The sequence below is a fragment of the Lissotriton vulgaris genome, chromosome 7, assembly GCF_964263255.1.
Source record: "Lissotriton vulgaris chromosome 7, aLisVul1.2, whole genome shotgun sequence".
NCBI lineage: Eukaryota > Metazoa > Chordata > Amphibia > Caudata > Salamandridae > Lissotriton > Lissotriton vulgaris.
Genome location: NC_141695.1, coordinates 1050432559 through 1050454079, shown reverse-complemented (window position 1 = coordinate 1050454079; position 21521 = coordinate 1050432559). Strand labels below are relative to the sequence as shown.

Sequence of the window (21521 nt, the reverse complement as noted above, 5' to 3'; positions counted from 1 at the left end):
CCGGTGGTGTCTATGCCTGGTGAATGGGTGCACTGATGTCTGTTGGTGTGTGTGTGTGCATGGTGTGAATGTGCACTGACTGGCGGTGGTGTGTATGCCTGTTCATATCGTGCCACACTTTTACTGATGTTGTGACTTGTGATGCAAGGACGGATACAGCCAAATTCAATTTGTGCGCCACACTTTGTACTTATGTTGTAACTTGTATCACATTAAAAGGTTGTCCGCCATTCTGATTTACTACAGCTAAATGTTGTCGTGCTAGAGAAGGGGGGTGGGGGGGCAAATAAATGTAAGATAAGTGCGTGTGCGTGTTGCCGCGAGTTGAAAGGCAGGAAGTTGTATGCTTGGAAAGAGTGCACGTCTGAATGTTGTCGTGCTACAGAGGAAGGGGTGGGTTCAGCAAAAGGCGCGCGCTGGACCTTAGAGAGGCTAGAAGGAAGAAGCAGATGGTGTGGTGAATGTAAAAGAGTCTGGGGGCTGTTGGTTGTGTAGTAAAATGTTTAATTACTACAGCTAAATGTTGTTCTGCTAGAGAAGGTGGGGGGGGGGGGGGCAGGCAGATGAATGTGAAAGAAGTGCGTGTGCGTGTTGCCGCGAGTTGAAAGGCAGGAAGTTGTATGCTTGGAAAGAGTGCACGTCTGAATGTTGTCGTGCTACAGAGGAAGGGGTGGGTTCAGCAAAAGGCGCGCGCTGGACCTTAGAGAGGCTAGAAGGAAGAAGCAGATGGTGTGCGTGAATGTAAAAGAGTCTGGGGGCTGTTGGTTGTGTAGTAAAATGTTTAATTACTACAGCTAAATGTTGTTCTGCTAGAGAAGGTGGGGGGGGGGGGCAGGCAGATGAATGTGAAAGAAGTGCGTGTGTGTGTTGCCGCGAGTTGAAAGGCAGGAAGTCGTATGCTTGGAAAGAGTGCACGTTTGAATGTTGTCGTGCTACAGAGGAAGGGGTGGGTTCAGCAAAAGGCGCGCGCTGGACCTTGGAGAGGGTAGAAGGAAGAATCAGATGGTGTGCGTGAATGTGAAAGAGTGTGGGGGCTGTTGGTTGTGTAGTAAAATGTATTCAGGAAAAAAGTAGGTGGGTGGTGGGAGAACGTGCAGATGAATGAGTAAGAAGCTCTGGTGTGCGTGTTGACGTGCGTTAATGGAGAGAGACTGGGAGTGTGTTGGGAGTCTCTGGGCTGTTTGAGTTTGGTGTGCGTGTTTCCGCGAGTGAAAGGCAAGAATAGCTCGACCCGAATATATCAGAGCACTTTTCATAAGCACCAGGCAGTTGGTGAGTGTCCATGCCGAGACGTGTTTGCGTGTTTGAGAGTGAGAAGCTATGGTGTGTGTGTTGACGTGCGTGAATGGAGAGAGACTGGGAGTGTGGTGGGGTGGGAGAGAGAGTCTGTGGGCTGTTTGAGTTTGGTGGGAGAACGTGCAGATGAATGAGTGAGAAGCTATGGTGTGCGTGTTGTTGTGCGTGAATGGAGAGAGACTGGGAGTGTGGTGGGGTGGGAGAGAGAGTCTGTGGGCTGTTTGAGTTTGGTGGGAGAACGTGCAGATGAATGAGTGAGAAGCTATGGTGTGTGTGTTGTTGTGCGTGAATGGAGAGAGACTGGGAGTGTGGTGGGGTGGGAGAGAGAGTCTGTGGGCTGTTTGAGTTTGGTGTGGTCTGTTTGAGTTTTGGCGCAGAGATATAGGAAAGCCCAGGAAGAGAAGGTAGTTACTTAGCAGGGAAGATCCAGGTTTTCAGACAGGCTCGAAAATGTGTGTGGACCGATAGGGATCTTATAATAGGTGGCAACTCGTTCCATAATTTGGAAGCTAAATATGAGAGACTTATGCCACCCCATTTTGTCTTATGTCAAAATGACATGTCCTTTTCATAACAACGTCTCTTTCTTACTCCACTCTCTTAAGTGTCATTCATTATCTTAGCTTGATGCATCCATTTTGGGGATAGGAAGGTATTTAGTTTCCTACCCCTCCCAGTAACTGAATATGGTGCTAATCAGTATGCTTCAAATTTTTTTTTGTAATTCTCCCCTTTACCTTTGGCCAGTTCTATCCCTTCTCTAATCACCTGTTCAGTCTCTCAATTATCCCATTTGCCTCTGGGTCATATAAAGCAATAATCTTCTTACACGTATTATACTTTATGTGTCTCTCTCAAACAGTCTTAAAATTCTTTGTGATGTTAATTGAACTCAGTTATTCATATTTAAAGATTTAGGCAGTCCCTCTCCTGTGATCACCTCAAGGAATGTAATCACTGTGTCTATGTCTTTGCATACTGTGGGAGCTTGGAGTACACATTTGTTAATACTATTATAAAACACCCATGTATCATTTTATGTAATGGACCTACTGTGTCAGGAGCTAGGTCATCCCACAACTTTGTGGGTAGTTCTCTGCACAACATAGGCTAAATTCTAGTTTTGTATAGTAGGTAACTTTGCATGCTACACATTCCATCACTACCCTTTGAACTCTACGTATGAATCACTTGTCACAAGTAGTCACCCTATAATCTACCTTTGATTGTGTTCATCCCCACCTATACTTCACGTGCTAGTTGTAGGAAGCTGGTTATTTATACATCAAAAAGAGGCATATTGTGTAGAAAGTCCAGGTATCCCTTATGAGTGGACAGGGGCTTGCTTTAACTTTAAATAGTATTTTAAAACATTCTGATGATGTTGTAACTAGCACAAAATGCAGGATCTTAATCCGGGTGCAACCTGTTTTAACAATGAAATCATGAGTCCCTTGGCGTTTGTATTGCTGGCGAATGTGTTTCATCATTCCACGCTCTATAATTGAAGTCACTGTGCAAGGGGAACAAGAAGGTGACGTGATTTGAATGACCAGGAAGGCATTTCGATAGAGGAAGATTAGCTTTAGGTACTATAGGACTTTGAAAAGGTGTTCATGTTATGACATTCTTGGTGCACAGCCCCCTCCCGTTTCACACAGAGAAGATACTTCTTCTAATCTCTTGGCGTGCAGAGGTTTCAGATTTTTCCAAGGTGACAGCTTGTGCTATGGTCAGGACGAAAACTGTTAGGACCTGGATATTCCACACTTTTACCAATAAGCTTCTGAGGCCTATTAAACTTCTGTTTAAGGGCATTATTTGAGGCCTGAGCCCAATCTGTAATAGAAGCGTGTATTAGCTTGACCACTATGCATGCCGCTGTTGCTCTTAAGCTTGTTATGTTACATGGAAGAGTCACTGAAAGTCAGTGTTTGGCAGACTGGCTCGCCTGAGGAATGTAAAAACAGCAACTTGTTTGAAGAGATTGCACTAGGAAAGCCATCCATTTACGTCTGTAAGGTAGATTTGAGCTTATTATGTTTTGTGAATGACACCCAACCACTTAACTGCTACACAACAGTAACACCATTTGAGAAAAGCACATTTTCAGGGCTTGTTAATTTTGGCATTAACTGAAAATATGGTCATGTCTTCCATGTGTCACAATTTTATATTTGCTTGTGCATCTATATTTGTTAATGGAGTCAGCTTCTTTGGTGACGTCTTCAGAGTAGGGCTCTGTGGGAATTGTGTTTTTTTAAATAATATAGCAATGAGTGACACTCTCAAAACGGATTACATTTACATAGACATCCACAGAATCTTAATCCTGTCCCTTGATGAACCGGACACAACGTAAAAGAGAACACTTGCTGGGTAGCTAGTCAAACTGACGTTTTGGTTTATTTAAAAAACGCCTCAGGCCTTTGGTGTATAAGAAAGCACAAAAGTGCATGATAATCATGGAATTATGGCACGGTCTGCAACTCTGATTAAATAATGTGTGGAATACTATCATATACAAAAAATCAAATGGGGAAAGGATCACTTGTCCTGCATAACCTGGGTATGCAATATTTCAACGTGTCCCAATAAAAAACCCTCATACACGTGTTTTCTGGATGGTACGGGCGGTATATCTTGGTTCTCCGCCTATTGAACACGTGTTTGCATCATCATAGGGTTAGTGATTATGCAACCTCCACCCGGAGATGTACCCCTGGTTAAAAACAGTAGTGATCAGTGATGTGTTAAAGGGGCAATCTCTATAAAATACTCGTACAGCCATAATTGAATTTTAATAGGCCTGGATTCGAGATTAGTATTAAAAAGTATATAGTTGTGCGTTCTTGAGAGTGATTAGGGCTCTCGTGCACTGAAACAAAGGGGTATATATAAAATGGTCGACAGGTTTCAGCCCTTGGTTGCACAGGTGGGCTTTCTACAGGACCAGAGTGAAGTGTAATCTGAGATAGTGAGTGTCTCAGAAAGTGCAATTTTCTTTTTGAGAAAGGTGAAAAATAAGATATAATAATCTTAATCTTGATAAGGTCTCACTGGCACCTTCTGTGTTAATTTGTTGTGCCTCAACGGGTTCCCCGGGAGTTTGCGAGGCCTTCTGCGGTCTCGTCTCATGCACGACTTGTGCTGACTCCTCCAGTGTGGACCCGGATGTTTATATCGAATACTATCATATGTCATTCCGTTGCTCATAATGGCGGCTCATAGAAACACACAGAGCAATAACGGGACAACAAGCAAACAAATGTTCTTGATCAAAAATCCATTCTAATAGAAAGGAGTTTCACTACCTAATAATTGAAAAATTCCAGCAGTAAAGTAAAACAAATGTGCTGATACAGCAAAGCATTCACAAAAACTGTCCAGGAGAAAGGTATGGTTTTCCTACAGTAGGCAACATCAAGCATTATTCTTAGACCTTGACCGTGGTCACAAGGCCTGCACTCTCACCGGCAACTCATTCGCTCCGTAGCCGCCGCTGAGCCCCCTGCCTGGGTGTTCTAGGCTGCTGCCTGCCACGATGCGGTAACTGCTGACTGCTGAGTATTGTTAATTTTTGTCAGTTAATTGCATTCTTGTCATTTATTTCCCAATTGTAGTGTATTGTGCCCAGTCTTTTGTGTTTGCTGATCTTGTCACTGTTTCATTGCCCCCGTCGACCCCTCGCCGTTCCCTCCCCCCTGCCCTCACCCGTTTCCCACCTCCCAGCTGATCTCCCCCCCCCCCCCCCCTACATAATGCCAACCGCTGCCGGCACGCCACAGGAAAGCCCGTCTGTGCCCGTCCGCAACCAGCCTGCGACCAGCCCCAGGAAACCTGGCTGTCCAGGGCCCGGCTAATATGACGTCCCCATCCTCCACACTTTCAACCCCGGAAGACACCCGGACTGCCAGAGCTCCTCACCGAACACCACCCACGGACCTTTCTCCTGCAGACTCTGCCATTGTTCCTTCACCATTTACAGCGCCCCCACGTCCGCTGCAGGCTCACGGGACACCGAAGGGCTGACGTGCATCCTCTTCAATGTGCGCTCCCTACACAGACACGCCGTAGAGATCTGGGACCTGACCGACACCCTCGCGCCCGAGGTCGCCTTCTTCGCGGAAACCTGGACCAGAGCCACCTCCGGTCCAGACATCGCCCCTGCTATCCCCAACGGATACAAGATCCAGAGGATGGACCGCCCACACCGCCCAGGAGCAGGACTCGCAATCACACACAAGACCTCCCTCCGACTCTCCACCTCCAGCAGGAGTGACTCCCACTCCCACTCCAGCACAGAACATCTCCACTTCCAGACCTCCCCCAGGACCACGCTCCGCGGCACCCTGGCCTACAGACCCCAGGGACACCGCTCCCTAGCCACAACAGCAATCACCGACCTCGTCGAACCCCATGCCATCACCTCCACAGACTACATCCTACTCGGAGACCTGAATTTCCACCCCGACAACCGCAGCAACCCTGACTCCACTGCCCTCCTAGACAACCTTGGACTGAAGCAACTCGCGGCACCCTGGCCTACAGACCCCAGGGACACCGCTCCCTAGCCACAACAGCAATCACCGACCTCGTCGAACCCCATGCCATCACCTCCACAGACTACATCCTACTCGGAGACCTGAATTTCCACCCCGACAACCGCAGCAACCCTGACTCCACTGCCCTCCTAGACAACCTTGGACTGAAGCAACTCGTCAACACCTCCACGCACAGAGCAGGACACACCCTCGACCCCATCTTCGCAGGAGGGTCAAACGTCCATTCAGCCACACCACGCAGCCCTCCTGGACCGACCACCACTGCGTACATTTCACCTTCAACACCACCACCGCACCCAAGCCGGCCCCACGCCCGCCACGAAGGAACTGGAGCAAAATCACAGAGGAACACCTCAACTCCACCCTCCTTCTAGAACCCCCCCCCCCTCCATCATGACCGACGCCAACTCCGCAACCAAAGTACGATGGATCTCCAGGTGCGCCGACAAGATCGCCCCACTCTGCCACCCTGCCAAACAATGCCCCCTGAAGGCCACCTGGTTCACCACCAAACTCCAAGTAGCCAGGCGCACACAGACGCCTCAAGAAAATATGGCGAAGCCGGAAAACCACCGAAGACCTAAACAACCATAGGAGCGCCCTAAAGGACTACCACCAACTCATAAGAGACACCAAACAGACCTTCATCAAGAACAAACTCGACACCAATACAACGAACGCCAAAGAACTCTTCTACGTCGTACAGCAATTCCCCAAACCTCCCAGCGAGGCTACGGACGTCTCTCCATCCCAGGAACTCTGCAACAAGCTCAGCACCTACTTCCATCAGAAGATCAAGACCCTCTACGACCACATCAGCGACGAGATGCCGATCACCACCCCTTCCCCCTCCGCTGACCACCAGCCGACCATCACCACCTGGACCCCCGCCACAGTGGAACTCATCACCACGACCATGATGAAAACCCGTCTGGAGCCCCCACGGACCCCTGCCAACCTCACATCTACCTGAAGGCCACCACCGCCCCGAACTAGGAGGGACCATCAACGCCTCCCTCCAATCTGGCACCTTCCCTGACGACTGGATGCAGGCAGAAGTCAAGCCCCTCCTTAAGAAGCCCACGGCCGACCCTACAGACCTGAAGAACTACCGGCCCATCTCTCTGCTCCCGTACACCGCCAAAATCACCGAAAGAGTAGTAAATGCCCAGCTGACCACATTTATCGAAGAGCACTTCATCCTAGACGCCTCCCAGTCCGGATTCCGCAGCAGCCACAGCACCGAGGCCACCCTCCTCACCGCCACGGACGACATCCGCATGCTCAGGGACACACCACAGCCCTCATTCTACTAGACCTCTCCGCGACCTTCGACGCCGTCTCACACCGCACCCTCACAGCCAAAGTGCAGGACGGCGGGATTCTTTCTCTTTGGCAGAACCCAGAGGATCAGACTCCGCCCTTTCGTCTATGAGCCCACAGAGATCAACTGCAGTGTACCACAGGGATCATCACTCAGCCCCACGTTCTTCAACATCTACATGGCCCCCCTCGCCGCCATCGTAAGACAGCATGGGCTCAACATAGTATCTTACGGCAATGACACCCAACTCCTCCTCTCCCTCACGAAGGATCCCGAAGACACCAAGCTCAGCTTCCAGGAAGGAATGAAGGACAGCTGCCTGAAGCTCAACACTGAGAAAACATAGGTCCTCATCCTGAGACCCTCGACCTACGCCTGGGACGACCCATGTTGGCCCTCCGCCCTCAGGATTCCTCCCACCCCAACAGACCACGCTCAGAACCTCTGCATCATCCTTGACTCCTCTCTCACCATGACCCGACAGATCAACGCTGTCGCCTCCACCAGCTTCAAATGCCTCCCCATCCTCCGAAAGACCTTCAAATGGATCCACCCCCGAACACAGAAAAAACGTCACCCATGCACTCATAACCAGAAGATTGGACCACGGAAACGCCCTCTACTCCGGCAACAACATGACCCTTCTACACAAGCTCCAACCATCCAGAATGCCACGGCCAGACTCGTCCTCGGGAACCCACGGCACGAACGCATGACGAAACACCTTCGAGACCTACACTGGCTCCCTGTCGAGAAGAGAATAACCTACAAGCTTCTCACCCACACCTACAAATACCTCCACAACATCGGACCCAAATACCTCAATGATAGAGTGTTTCCACGCACCCAAAAGAACTCTCCGATCCGCCAATCTCGCCCTAGCGGAGACCCCCCGCATCCGCAGGAGGAAGGTCCTACTCCTACATCGCAGCCAAAACCTGGAACGAGCTCCCAGTCAGCATCAGATGCTCCCCTAACCTGCACATCTTCAGGAAGAACCTTAAGACCTTGCTCTTCGACTGAGCCGGAGCTGCTAAACCGCCCCCCCCCCCTAAGTGCCTTGAGACCCTCACGGGTGAGTAGCGCACTTTATAAACCCCTGTTTGATTGATTGATAGGTGCAGGATTTCTTCAAAAATGTATTATGTGATCCTTATAATTCCACGTAAGATTCCTTATCCTATTTTTATCTTTTACAATCTCATTTCATGTTTGGGGATCAGACGACTCCTCAGTTTAGAGATTAACTTTATTTCAATGAAGGTAAAAGGGGATACTGCTATAATTAAGTTTGTAAATGGCATTTGGTGCTCTTACTGGGAGGATTGCTAAAGTTTTCATTATGTTACTTCTGTTATGGATATTTTTAATGAATTACTCGCTGGTTTGTTCTTGATTTGGGCTTGGATTTCTGGGAAAGTGTTGGCCCAGGATCGTTACAAATAATTACATTTTCTAAGGGATTATTAATCCTAGAAACCATCCCTTTTAGGTCATTTTTAATATCTGGATGCTCTGGATAGGGTTATGGTTATCTGTGTCAGTCTTTTCATACCCCAGGTTTAGGAACAGGAACCTATTGGTGGACCTCTTATGAAATTCAGCTTGAATTCTTTAAATCTCTTTTTTCCTCCCCTTGACCAGGGAGAGAAGTCTGTGTAACTTAGGTTGCCCCGGCAATCTTCAGCTTGTCCAGCTTCACTTGTGCCAGACATATATCTCGCCTTTTATAGGAGGGTGGAGGACATAGAAGTGTCCAAGGAAAAGATTCAGGAATTAACACCAGCAGACTCTAAAACCACGAATAAGACATGCATTTATTGATTCTTAGGAGCGTGTCCTATTCAGGTCTTCTGTTATACTGTGAAACATATTAATGTACAGTTTAATGCTTTGAGGTCCAGGAGAAAGAGTTGAGCCGCTCAGAGTAATAATGCGCGTGTAGAATTGTGTGTGTGTGTTCGTGCACCAGTAAGATCAAATCGACACGAGAATGTCTCTGTATTAACATACAGAGTCTATCCCCACTCCAACAACTTCAATGATGCTCTGACTCCATTCCTTGAGAGTGCATGTGCTTGCAGGCTGTTTCGCTCCTCCCTCTGCACGTTGCTGTTGCCCCATTATTGTTTCCCTGTCGTTGCTTCCTTGTTGATGTTTGTCCCCCTCTCCTGTGTTTTGATTGCCTCCCACCCACCTCGCATCCTCTCCCGCATTCTTGCTTGCCCCGTTTTCAGATGTCTCATTGAGACAGCAGCCTGCTACTTACACTTGAATACTCAATTCTTTGATATTAGGCTCTAAAGAAAAGGCTGACAAGCACTACCGCGATACAATGCCTCAGGGTGCACACTTTTGTGTGTATTATCTACCCAATATAATAACTGGGGTTTCCGTAGCTGAAGGTTTCTGTGCCCAAGCTGGATTTTCTACATACTTGCCCATAACAGAAGCGCTGTGTGCAAGATTACATGTGTAACCAGCCAGGATTTCAAGCTATTGCTCGGACTATTGTATTTATGGGGATACATTCTACACTAAAGATGTGTCGAAAATGGTGTTTAATTACTACTTGTGCATGCCTGTGGGTTCTCTTTTGCTGCTTGCTGCAGTTGGAAAAACTCTGTGACCTTATGATTTTGTGATGTCAGAGCATTATTGTATCATATTGTCTTGCCTTTCATAGCACTTTAGAATCCCGTGTGGTGCCCAATCTTATGGGTTCTTAATTTACATTGCTAAACTGCTCACCAAGCTAAAACTTACAAACCAAAAACATTATTATTAATCACAGAGGTGAAACCACTTACCAATGTTTGTTTTTGTTATATTTCTGTACTAATATGTTAGATCGGTGTACTGTAAAATCACTTTTTTAACCATGATGAAGCAACATAGTTTTTTTAGCAGTCTATAAACATGTGTTGGTTTAAGAATTACAACTAAAATAACTTCTCCCAAATTGTTCTGTCTTGGTGTCCTCTATGATTTTCAAACCAACCTCAAATGTACAGCCTTAGAACCGGTCTTCTTTATTCTAATGAGGTGTGGCCTGGACGGGGCTTTACAATCTCGTAGGCTGTGTAGTTGGTTATATACAGCTTTCCTTCCACTTCTTCTTTCCACTATAACCATACTTTAGTACAGTGTCCCGATATATCATTCATTCTTTAATTCCTTTCAGGACACTCTCCATTGCTCTCTGGAAGGTTCCTACTGCTAATAATAAACCAAACAACATTCCACCAGATCTCCAGGTGCCATGTGGTGTGAGTTTATTAGTTTGATTTCATGGAACGCTGACTTCATATGCAATGGTGTGACCACCTGAGCTCCTTTCAATATTGTCATTGCGTCAGATATCAGATAAGGGATATTTGTTCACAACTACATTTTAATTCAACTCTCTCAGGTCAGTGCACAACTAGATGTTGACCCTGGTTTCTGTGCTAGCACAACTGGGGATAGCTATTTAGTAGCCTCCTGTTTTTACTATTCATGATTTTGCCATCCTTGCAACTTTCTAACAGCTTCACTAATTGTGATAGGTACATTTTTTACCTTGCAGATATTCAATTGTGCATCCATTTTTAATCTTATTCTGTGTAAATATCCTAGACATCCTAAAGGATCAGCATACACTTCTGAGAATTATTTTCAGATTTTCATACTTTAATATTCAACTTTCATTTACATTTTCAGACTTCACGATTCTCACCTCTTCTATTTTCATGGAATTATGGGAAGGTTTGCGTTAGAATCTAACAATACTCCATATGCCTCAATTACAAGTGGGTCAGTGTTTACCGAACTTCTATTCATGCAGGGGCCGGAATTCTGAGCTTGGTGTTATATTAACACACTCAGTAATCAATAGGTGCATTAAACATCTTACCTTTCGTTAAATTACGGTATGTCAAACATGCCGGAATTTAACAGGGGGAAAGCATACATTATTTACCAGACCATGCAGATTTTGGTGTTATCAGAATTGCAAAGGGATGTCGGTGAAGACTTGTGACTCGTCGCAATAAACTGGTGTAAGTGGAGGCGAAAAGGGCAGAGGCTGCCTCAACAAATTTGAGAAAGTCTGGGGCAGAGAGAAGTTCTACGGTCTAGAAAGTGATGAAGCAAATAATCCAGTTGGAGTTAGGACTCTCTAGGGGCAACGGCTTGACTGTGCACATGGAGGGGGGAGTTAAATAGGATTTTTGGCTTGCGTAACTACAACCACAAAATGTATGGAAGATGTACCCTAGGTAATGTGGTTAGTTGTCTGCTGTTTTGGACGTCCTGGTTACACTGGAACTGCCTGTCTGCTTGAAACTGATCCATGGATTTATATATGAACTGCCCTCTACTCTATTCCTCAGCATGCTTCCAGATGCTGAGGAACATACATGGAAGAGAGAGAAGAGCAGGGGCTAAATCAGTAACAGCAAGATAAATCATGTCATGAGGAGAACTGGATTTAGTTAACAAGCTAGAGGAACTAATAATGGTGGTGGGACTCATATCAAGTTCAGCCAATGAGAATTCAGTAGAGGGAGACAGATGGAAACTTCGAAAGACTGACCCAAAGACTGAGTAACAAAGATGGAGAAATCTTAACCCCTTCGATGCTCATGACGGAACGGTTCCGTCATGAGCATCGGTTGAGCTGTGCTCATGACGGAACCGTTCCGTCATGACCACACCCATTTCAAAGGATCCAGCACACCAGGAAAATCTCCTTAGCAGCGATGAGGTCAACGAAGATCCTGTGTGGTGTAGATAGAATTACTGCAAAACAGGAGGATGTAAAAGACTTTTGACAATAGGAAAGGTCTCATGTGAGAAGGCTTACGGAGTATCAATTTTGATGAAGAAATAGGAAATGAGTGTACAGCAAATGAAACAATTGTAAGATGTATTTGCCTGCTATAGTGTACTCTTTGACAAAAGCTCCATAAAATTTCCACCAGATGCATTCAAGCGATTTGCAATGACATTTGGAAAGCCTCAGTTCAGATGCGTACCAGGGCTCAGAGAGCTACTTTCAATGAGAAGAGTGGTAATAAACAGGTGGGGTGGGTCAATGGCATCCAGAATTCAGACATTAAAGTTGGTGGCGGCATCAATGTCTGAAGTAACAGCGAGAGGATATGAACAAAGAGCAACAACAAACTCAGGGGAACTTACTTTATAACAGGAACGTTTGGAAGAAATATTGTAAACAATGCCTAGAGATGGCTGTTGAGGAATAATAAAAGGAACTGCAAAATGACCACGAGAGGAAAAGACGCAAGGACTAAAAGTGGATGATAGCAAAAATTGGAATCTAGGATATGAGCTGCACTTTAAGTAAAAGAGGAAACTATCTGGCAGAATCAAGAACCCTAGGGGACTCAGTAAAGGTTACAGAATATGGATGTCAGATATTATTTTAGTGAAGTCTATAATAGAAGTGCTGAAGTTAGTTCGGGGACCCGGTCGGTGGTAAATAAATACACCAGATAAAGAGGATGAGGGACTGTATTGGATAAAAAGCATGCATTACCCTTGAGAAAAACACTTGAAAGTGAACAAGGAATAATAGCCAAGTCCCCCTACTTAGTAGTGATGTTGTCTATCAAGATGATTCCCTCTGGGAATGGCTAAAGAAAGATCAGGTGAGGAAGAATCGTGTAATCAATTTTCAGTGAGGAGCAGGATGTCAACTGTATGCAAAAATAATAAAATCATAAATGTTCAAGGAATGTTTAGGTAGAGATCTCACAATGATTAATATACAGAAAAAATGTGTAGAGACAACGTGGTCAGTTCCAGGGGGGAAAGAGTGAGACTGTAAGGGAGATCCTATGGGAACAAGCCTTTGCAATGCAATAGGTCTCGCATTAGGAAAGTGTGAGCTATTGGTATTGTAAATGACAATTTTTTTAGTTATGTTTTGTTTTTGAAAATAGCGAAATTAATAGCTTAGTCATTTACAATGCCAATAGTTATAACTTTTGCAAATGTGACACATTTAGCACTTGTAATGCAATATGTGTTGTATTTACGTGACTTAAATGTATTGATATTACAAACAATGGCTTTTAATTTTTTTTGTTGTATAATTCATACTTAAATAAAAGGGATTGTCATTTATAATGGCAATAGCTTAAACTTTTGTAAATAACTTGTGAAGATTATGTTCAGTGTCTTTTTTTGTGACAAAAATCCTAGAACAGAAGTGAAATATTAACATCTTTTTGTTACATTTGTAATAAAGCTTGAAACATTGAGAGAACATATTTGAACTAGTTGTTGAATTGTTGCACAGATTGATGTTGTGGTGGCGAACGGGTGATGCGGGGTGAGGGTGTGTGAGGGTGTGGGTGTGTGAGGGTGAGGGGGTGTGAGGGTGTGTGTGTGAAGGTGAGGGGGTGGGGGTGGGTGAGGGTAGTGAGGGTGAGTGAGGGTGGGTGAGAGGGTGTGTGAGGGTGAGAGGGGTGAGAGAGTGAGTGAGGGAGTGAGGGTGTGTGTGAGGGAGTGAGGGTGTGTGTGAGGGTGAGGGGGTGTGTGAGGGTGAGGGGGTGTGTGAGGGTGAGTGAGGGGGTGAGAGGGTGAGGGTGAGTGAGAGGGTGTGTGTGCGAGGAGGTGTGAGGGTGAATGAGGGTGAGTGAGGGTGTGAGGGTATGATGGTGTAAGGGTGTGAGGATGTGTGAGGGTGGGGGGATGTGAGGGTGAGGGTGTGTGAGGGTGTGTGAGGGTGAGAGGGTTGTGAGGGTGAGAGGGTTGTGAGGGTGAGAGGGTTGTGAGGGTGAGAGGGTTGTGAGGGTGAGAGGGTTGTGGGGGTGAGTGAGGATGAGGGGGTGAGTGAGGATGAGGGGGTGAGGGGGTGCGAGGCTGAGTGAGGGTGTGCGAGGGTGAGTGAGGGTGGGTGAGAGGGTGTGTGAGGGGAGGTCATGCTTGCTTCGGAAGATCTTCTGGTGGATCCCCACGGAGACCAGGAAGACCGTCACCCAGGCCCTCGTCACCAGCCGACTGGACTACGGCAACGCACTCTACGCCGGAACCACCGCCAAGACCCAGAAGAGACTCCAGCGCATCCAGAACGCCTCAGCCAGACTCATCCTCGACATCCCACGACACAGCCACATCTCCGGACACCTAAGAGACCTGCACTGGCTCCCGGTCAACAAGAGAATCACCTTCCGTCTCCTTACCCACGCACACAAAGCTCTCCACGATCAAGGCCCGAGCTACCTCAACAACCGCATCAACTTCTACGCTCCCAAACGCCACCTCCGATCTGCCAGCCTCGCCCTCGCCGCCGTCCCACGCATCCGTAGAGCCACCACAGGAGGAAGGTCCTTCTCCTACCTGGCCGCCAAGACCTGGAACTCCCTCCCGGCCGACCTGCGCCTGACCCAAGACCACCTCTCCTTCAGGAAGAAGCTCAAGACCTGGCTGTTCGAGCAGTAGCGGCACCCCCCCCTCCCCCAAGCGCCTTGAGACCCTACGGGTAGGTAGTGCGCTCTACAAATATTTTTGATTGATTGACTGATTGAGGTGAGGGTGTGATGGTGTGTGAGGGTGTAAGGGTGAGTGAGGGTGTGTGAGGGCGTGTGAGGGGGTGTGAGGGGGTGTGAGGGGGTGTGAGGGTGAGTGAGGGTGTGTGAGGGTGAGAGGGTGTGATGGTGTGAGGGTGACTCGGAGAAGGTGGCAGTGTAGTTCTCCGGTTCCACACCTAGTGCCACAACATCACTGAATAAAAGAGGAATGGCAGTCCACACAAGTCAATAAATCGCATAATAAGCCATCCGAAAAGGTGAGAATATTCGGACGCCGCTAACGAGGAAGGAAATCTTGCACAAACATCAATATCCAGTGAGAGGGGCCCTGGAGCCGAACTGAAACCAAATTGGCACCGCAGCCCTAACTGAGACACCGTGGTGTTCTACGGAGAATAGTAGCCCCTCGCAGTGCACTATGGAACCTACACCCTACTCACAATAAAGAGGGAAGATATTTTAACAAGCAGAGTGCATTTAAAGAGCACTTAAAGTGCAGAACGCATTTGCGATGCATTAATCCCCGGCAGAGAGGCTGAGAGTAATAAGAATGACACGTGACGGCCCCTGCGACTCAGACACACCGTGTAGCATCCAGCATCAAATCACAATAGCAGGAGCTGCACTCAGAGCGTCACCCACCTTTCGGATAGTGTCGGAGTCACTATGACCTTTTAATCTTTCTATGCGCGACCAAACATCACAAAACAATTAAAGGAGCAAGACGACTGCATGGTGAAGATTGCGCCATGAGATACACAGAGGGCAGAAGAGCTGTAACAACGATCACAATGAGACTACTGAGTTCCTATTAACGGTGTAGTGCAAGCGGATACTGAGCCCATTTAGGTGAGCACACAAGCAGAACGCCTGCACTGCATCAATCTCTGGAGGAGAGGCTGAGAGCACTACAGAGGTCGGTCCATGCCAGTCTCTCCGACACAGACACTGTGTAGAACCCAGCATCAATCGGCCAGACCTTAAATATGCATCCAAACACCGCAAAGCAATTATTGAGGCAGTCTCAAACTACTTCCCCCACAGCCTCCCAGTGTGCACAATCAGATCAGGAAGCGTTACCTGGGAAGCGGCGGCTGTGCTGGGCGAGGCTCCTTCCCCTCCGGTCACGCTCCGGCCTTCGGAGCAAATCTCCTCCCTGTCCCGGCCAAAGCCGGGGAAGCCGTTGGGGTAAAGCCAATGGGAGCGCGGCACACAGGTGATGTCACTGAAGTCCTGGAGAGCTGCAGCCAATCCCGGCGCAGCCCTCTGATGACGCGGCGGGAATCGCTGAAACTTTGAGCCAACCACAGCGCGGCACGGAGGTGACGTAGGTGGAGCAGGCAATGGCCTCCCGAGGTTCGTGGGCCGCTGGCGGTGCTTCTAATGGCGATCTTGATGCACTCTCACACGGCGGTGAAGTTGGGGGGTAAGTTCACACACTATAAGAACCTCGGGCCAGCAGCGGTGATCTTATCATGTACAGCGCTTTCCCTGCAGCGCTTCCCAGTTCCATAGGTGCAGACTCCACCCTGCGTGTGTGTGTGCATGCACGTGTGTGTGCATGCATGTGTGTGTGTGTGTGTCTGCGTGCGTGTGTCTGCGTGCGTGTGTCTGCGTGCGTGTGTCTGCGTGCGTGTGTCTGCGTGCGTGTGTGCATGTGTGTTTGCGCACTTTAGGGAATGTGAGGCAGGAGATGTGCACGGCGCCGGCCTGAACGTGCACGTCCACAGACACCAATCGCCGCGCGCGCCCGACCCCGGTCTCACATTCCCAGGCAGCGGACAACATTAGATACTTCGCTGGACGCTTTCTCCAGCTCGACCTAAAAATGGTGCAGCAGGAACAACCACAAGAAGAGCATGAATAATGCTCAAAAACGGACAGATGACGAGAGAAGGCACCAGTACAGACATTACCTGTACATTCAGTGACAGAAGAGTCTCAGATAAATAGGTAGTTCATTGACAACAGTGGGGTTGACTGATTAGGGTTCCTGACGCTAGGTGTGGTCCAGGTGAAGAGCTGACCTTCGGTGCGTCCTCAGCACAAAAGCATCCATATAGTAGGCCACCAAAGGAAGGAGGGGCATGTCCTAATGGAACCCTAAAATATTTCAGATGGCTAGCTGGAACAAACAAATTATCAATCTACAAATGGGATAAAGCATCCCACAAATTTGCTTTACTAGGAATATAGCACTGAAAGTGAACATTTAAAGGCCATAAACTAAACCACTGAAACACAAAAGTAAATTCACCTCTTTAACCAAACCAGTGACAGCTGAAAAAACGAAATCTGGAACACTTCAAGAAACTTGAATGCAAATGGCATGTTTCCTATGATACCACAGGCAAAGTTCTATAACCAAGAATATCAATGCCTGGTTTGTACTAATGAAGCAGCTTCTTAAGCAAATACATATATCCCAAACACAGTTCCACCTAGGCAGCCGAACTCCCAGCGGGTGCATCCATGGACAACAGGCGGATTCGTCTTGTTACACAACAACAACAGAGATCGGAGCACTCTCGGGGTTTTGCAAACTGATTTAATCTGTAAATGCATTCCGGTATTTCACCTTCATCAGTGCTAAAAAAAAAATCAGTCCTTCATATCGCACAGCCACGAACCCTTTTAAACATTACTTCACCTCATTGTCGGAGCCCACACCTATCAGAAAACGGCAGTAGTCTATTTGCGTCAGCATCTGTACTTGATTGAGACGGGCCACGATGTCCCACAATGCAATTCATTCGTTGAAATCTTTTGCCGCGGCCACCACTCCACTTGTACTTTGCCGTTTTCTAGTGTAGCCACTATTTTCTCTTGTGGTCTGGTTGTGCATCTTTCCCACGATACTGCTGACAAGGGTCCTTCTGGTGTTCCTCATATGGTTAGGGCACAACATACTTGAATAGTCCGCGTGCCTCTAGGACATCAGGTTCCAGCAGCGGCGGTTCTGGTCTGCCAATTTCATCCCAAACACAGTTCCACCTTAGGCAGCCGAACTCCCAGCTGGTACATCCGTGGACGACAGGCGGATTTGTCTAGTTACACGACAACTCCAGAGATCGGAGCACTCTTGGGGTTTTGCAAACTGATTTAATCGGGAAATGCATTTCAGTATTTCATCTTCATCAGGGCTATAAAAATCAGTCCTTCATATCGCACAGCCACGCACCCTTTTATATATAATAAAACCTCTTGTAATTCCACCTGCAAGATCTTATCCACTGTCAAGAATTGACTTACAATCTGATTCTTTTAAATCAAAGCCTATCAAATGTCTGGACTGACATACAATTTGTTATTAACCACACGGACAGACATTTAAACTTTACCGGACCTCAAATTTTCTTTGGACCGTGGGTATTTTAATCCTTGATTTACCATTCTTTATTGCATTATTTAATATAATTGATGTGTTTAAATACGATAAAGTTTTATTCAATCACATTGATACTGTCAAGGACCTTGTCCACCTGTGAATGGCTATCCTCCCTTCGTAGCTATGGTCCGAAATCTCAGTATTTTTCTTAAATAAATAATTACTACTATTTAGTTGGGATTTCCACCTTACTCCCCTAAGAAATTACGATCTAATGATTTCTCCATGCTCTCATATACCATCAAACTCCCCAACTTTAATATTCTTCCAGGTAGAGAAAGGACACACTGATTTAATTTACCAAAACAGGATATCCACGCGATCCTTGCCCGCCTAACATTGTTACTAGCATGCCTAATATCATATATCCAGTTCTTTCTGCTTTATGCAATCTTTTGATCCAGTCAGCATCAGCTGCACTCAACTGGAAGCATGCTTTTATTATTCCTCTCTTAAAAACCACTAACGGTGCAGTCAAATTTTCTTAGTAACTTTTGTTCATATCTCTGTTGCTTTTCCTTCCAAAATTCTCAAGAAAGCTATTAACTCTCAACTGTCCAGCTATCTTGAATACAAACTACGCACTAGAACCTTCCCAGACAACATTCCACCCACTACAAAGCACTCGTATCCGTTATCAAGAACCTCAAAATGCAATTTAATCAGGAATACTCTGCTGCTCTCGTTTTAGTGGATTTCTTGACGGCCTTTGATATGGTCTCTGTCCTTCTCCACCTTGGTGTCGGCAAAAGGATCAATCTTTCCTTTCTTCCAGATATCAGACAGATTCCCGGCCTGCCTATGAATCGGACACCACTCCTTTACATTTTGGCATCCCAAAAGGATTGTCACTTAGTCCTACCTTATTTAATGTCTGCAAATCATCTTTAGATTTCCTTGTCCACTTCTCTGCGTTCTACCCAGTTTGATATGAAGACAACAAATAATTGTAACCCTTCACTAAAGAGCAGAACCAGGCTCAATCCAAAGTGTGCTCTTATATTAATACTGTTGCCTGAAGATGAACTACTTCAAGTTAAATGGAGCAGGATCGAGGTACTGTTTTTCAGCCAGGAGCAAATAACTCGATTGCGAGTTTGGTGGCTGAAGATTGGGCACCCCCCTACACCGTAAGTTCAACCAGAAACCTTAGCTCCACCCAAGACTCTTTTCTTTACCTTGAGAAAAATCTATGTGTGAATAAGCCATTCAGTGACAAACAGTGATGGCTTAGTCAATTAGTGACGTATTTTGGCAGCAGTGGGTGTGTGTTTGAAATTGTGTCACTCTTTACGTGTTCAGTGGAACACGAGTGCTACCATATAGAACTCAGTATCAGAATACCATGCGTCCACTGCAAGGCCGTGTTATAACAAATCGTTGTTAGATGTATTTGCCCAGGCCAGGAGGGTACAGTGAAGCAGACTAAAAATTCCCAGAAATCGTCTTTAGTAATTGAACGCTCATTCTGACAAAGAACGAAACGGCAACCCTTCTGTGTATTGTACTAACGCATGAACACTAGAATTTCACAAAAACGTTGTTATCGTCATGCGCCTGACGTCGACTGATTTACTAAATAATACTCACAATATATCTGCTACATTTGTGCACGGCAAATACTAACGCCACCACTCCCAGACCTAATACCATAGAGCTGGACAGCCTCCTATACTGGGCTGGTCGTTTTGTTAGCCAGTCATTCTATTTGGATCCCCCTCACTGGACACAGTTGCTTGGCTTCAAACTCACCTAGATTCAGGACCCATAACTGCCAACGCAAACGTCTGTCAGGCTTTTGTAACTCTGGTAAAGACTGATCCCTCTTCTTCAATACTGAAAAACCTCACTGCGGCGTGAAGCAACTAGACATATGGAGATGAGTATGCTCTCACCTCAGAGTCAGCAAGCAGCTTCGTCACCGTGGCGGCCATCTTGTAGTATTTTTTAATTTATCGGCAAATCTGAGCATATTTCAGAACAATATTTAATAAATGAACACTTGCAATCAAATATTTAAATACATTTCGAAATTAGCGCAAATAGTTTATTTTCGTTCAAAAGCATTTAACATGTTTTGCTTCGTTTATTTCCACTTGAATAAATGGTATCAACATATTCCATCGCTTTTGTGTTACAGAATTTCTTTGTGTTCCTTATTAAATTTCAGATCTATGGAGCAACCCTCCATTGAATCATGGCTGCTAGAATGACAGTAGACTTCCAGGTGTTTTTTAAAGGTTGTCTTTCTTTGTTTTTGGTAGGCACCGATCCCGTTCGAAAGATGGTCTTCACGCTGCCTGACGGCAATACGTAATAGACATCCTTTTGGAGAAAAAAAATAAGAAGAACGGGTCAGACTTCACGCTTGTAGTGTCATTGTCATTTTCAGGATGAAAAAACCGAGACGGCCGTAGATATAGAAATAGGACTATGTTTTGGTCGTACCCGAATCACGGGAACAGAAGGACTCCACAAAAAACATTTAAGGGGACACACACACACACACACATTATATACATTTATATATTATATACACACACACTTTAGAATGACAGTCTATGGTTTACAGTTTTTTAAAAATATTTAATGTTTATAATATATTGAAATTTTATTATGAGCTATACAAAATCTGTGATCAATGGGTATTTAAACCAGTATTTATGTATTTATTTAATGTCTATCTGAAAAAACAATGAATAGAGAACATAAACGCATATTATACATTAAATGTGAAAAAATTGGATGTGTCAAACTGTCAATACTGAAAAACAACTTTACTGAAAACAAAAGAAAGTATGTCTTCTATGTTTACGGCTACTGTCTCTGCTTTTGTATGCACTTGTCACTTTAAATTTAAGGGAAACAAGCATTGGCATAGCCAATAGGTCTCGCCTTTGGGAACTTATAAGTGTTTAGCCATGCAACAGTGATGTTGTTGCACCAAAGGTATTGTGCTGGATAACTAAACACTTAAAAGGTCCCAAAAGCAAGACTTATTGGCTATGCCAATGCTTGTTGTCTCTGCTTTGTCCCCTGTTTAGCGACTCATGTGCGAGACCCTGGAGTCCGGGATAGGAGTTCAAATAGCCTATCTCTTTCGAGAGTCCATTTTTGGCTCTGAAGATTTATGAAATCAGAAACCAGCTCAAGGGAAAATGTTGTGAATACGAACTGGTAAGACTGTTGCTCAAAACATGCATATGTGTTTTGTTGCCCCAGTAGTCTATGTGCATGTGTTCGGCTCTGTCTGGCGCACGCTTTCTTCCTACATATGTCCTTAAATTATCATCTTTCATAATCAGAAGTTCACCCTACCACTGCAGTTATGTTTTAAAATGTGCATTTGGTATTTCAGGTGACTGCAGGCATTCCCATGTGCTTATAAAAACCTGTAGCTGTAGACTTGG

General features: G+C 46.0%; 1 protein-coding gene across 1 annotated transcript in view; it reads right to left on the bottom strand.

The window, feature by feature from the left end:
- Positions 1-20028, bottom strand: part of CAMLG (calcium modulating ligand) — a 162295-nt gene extending 142267 nt beyond the window's left edge. Inside the window, exon 1 of the mRNA XM_086931495.1 lies at positions 19864-20028. The gene's annotated coding sequence lies outside the window, so the exon portion shown is untranslated. The remainder of the gene's footprint in view (positions 1-19863) is intronic.
- Positions 20029-21521: the final 1493 nt, after the last annotated feature.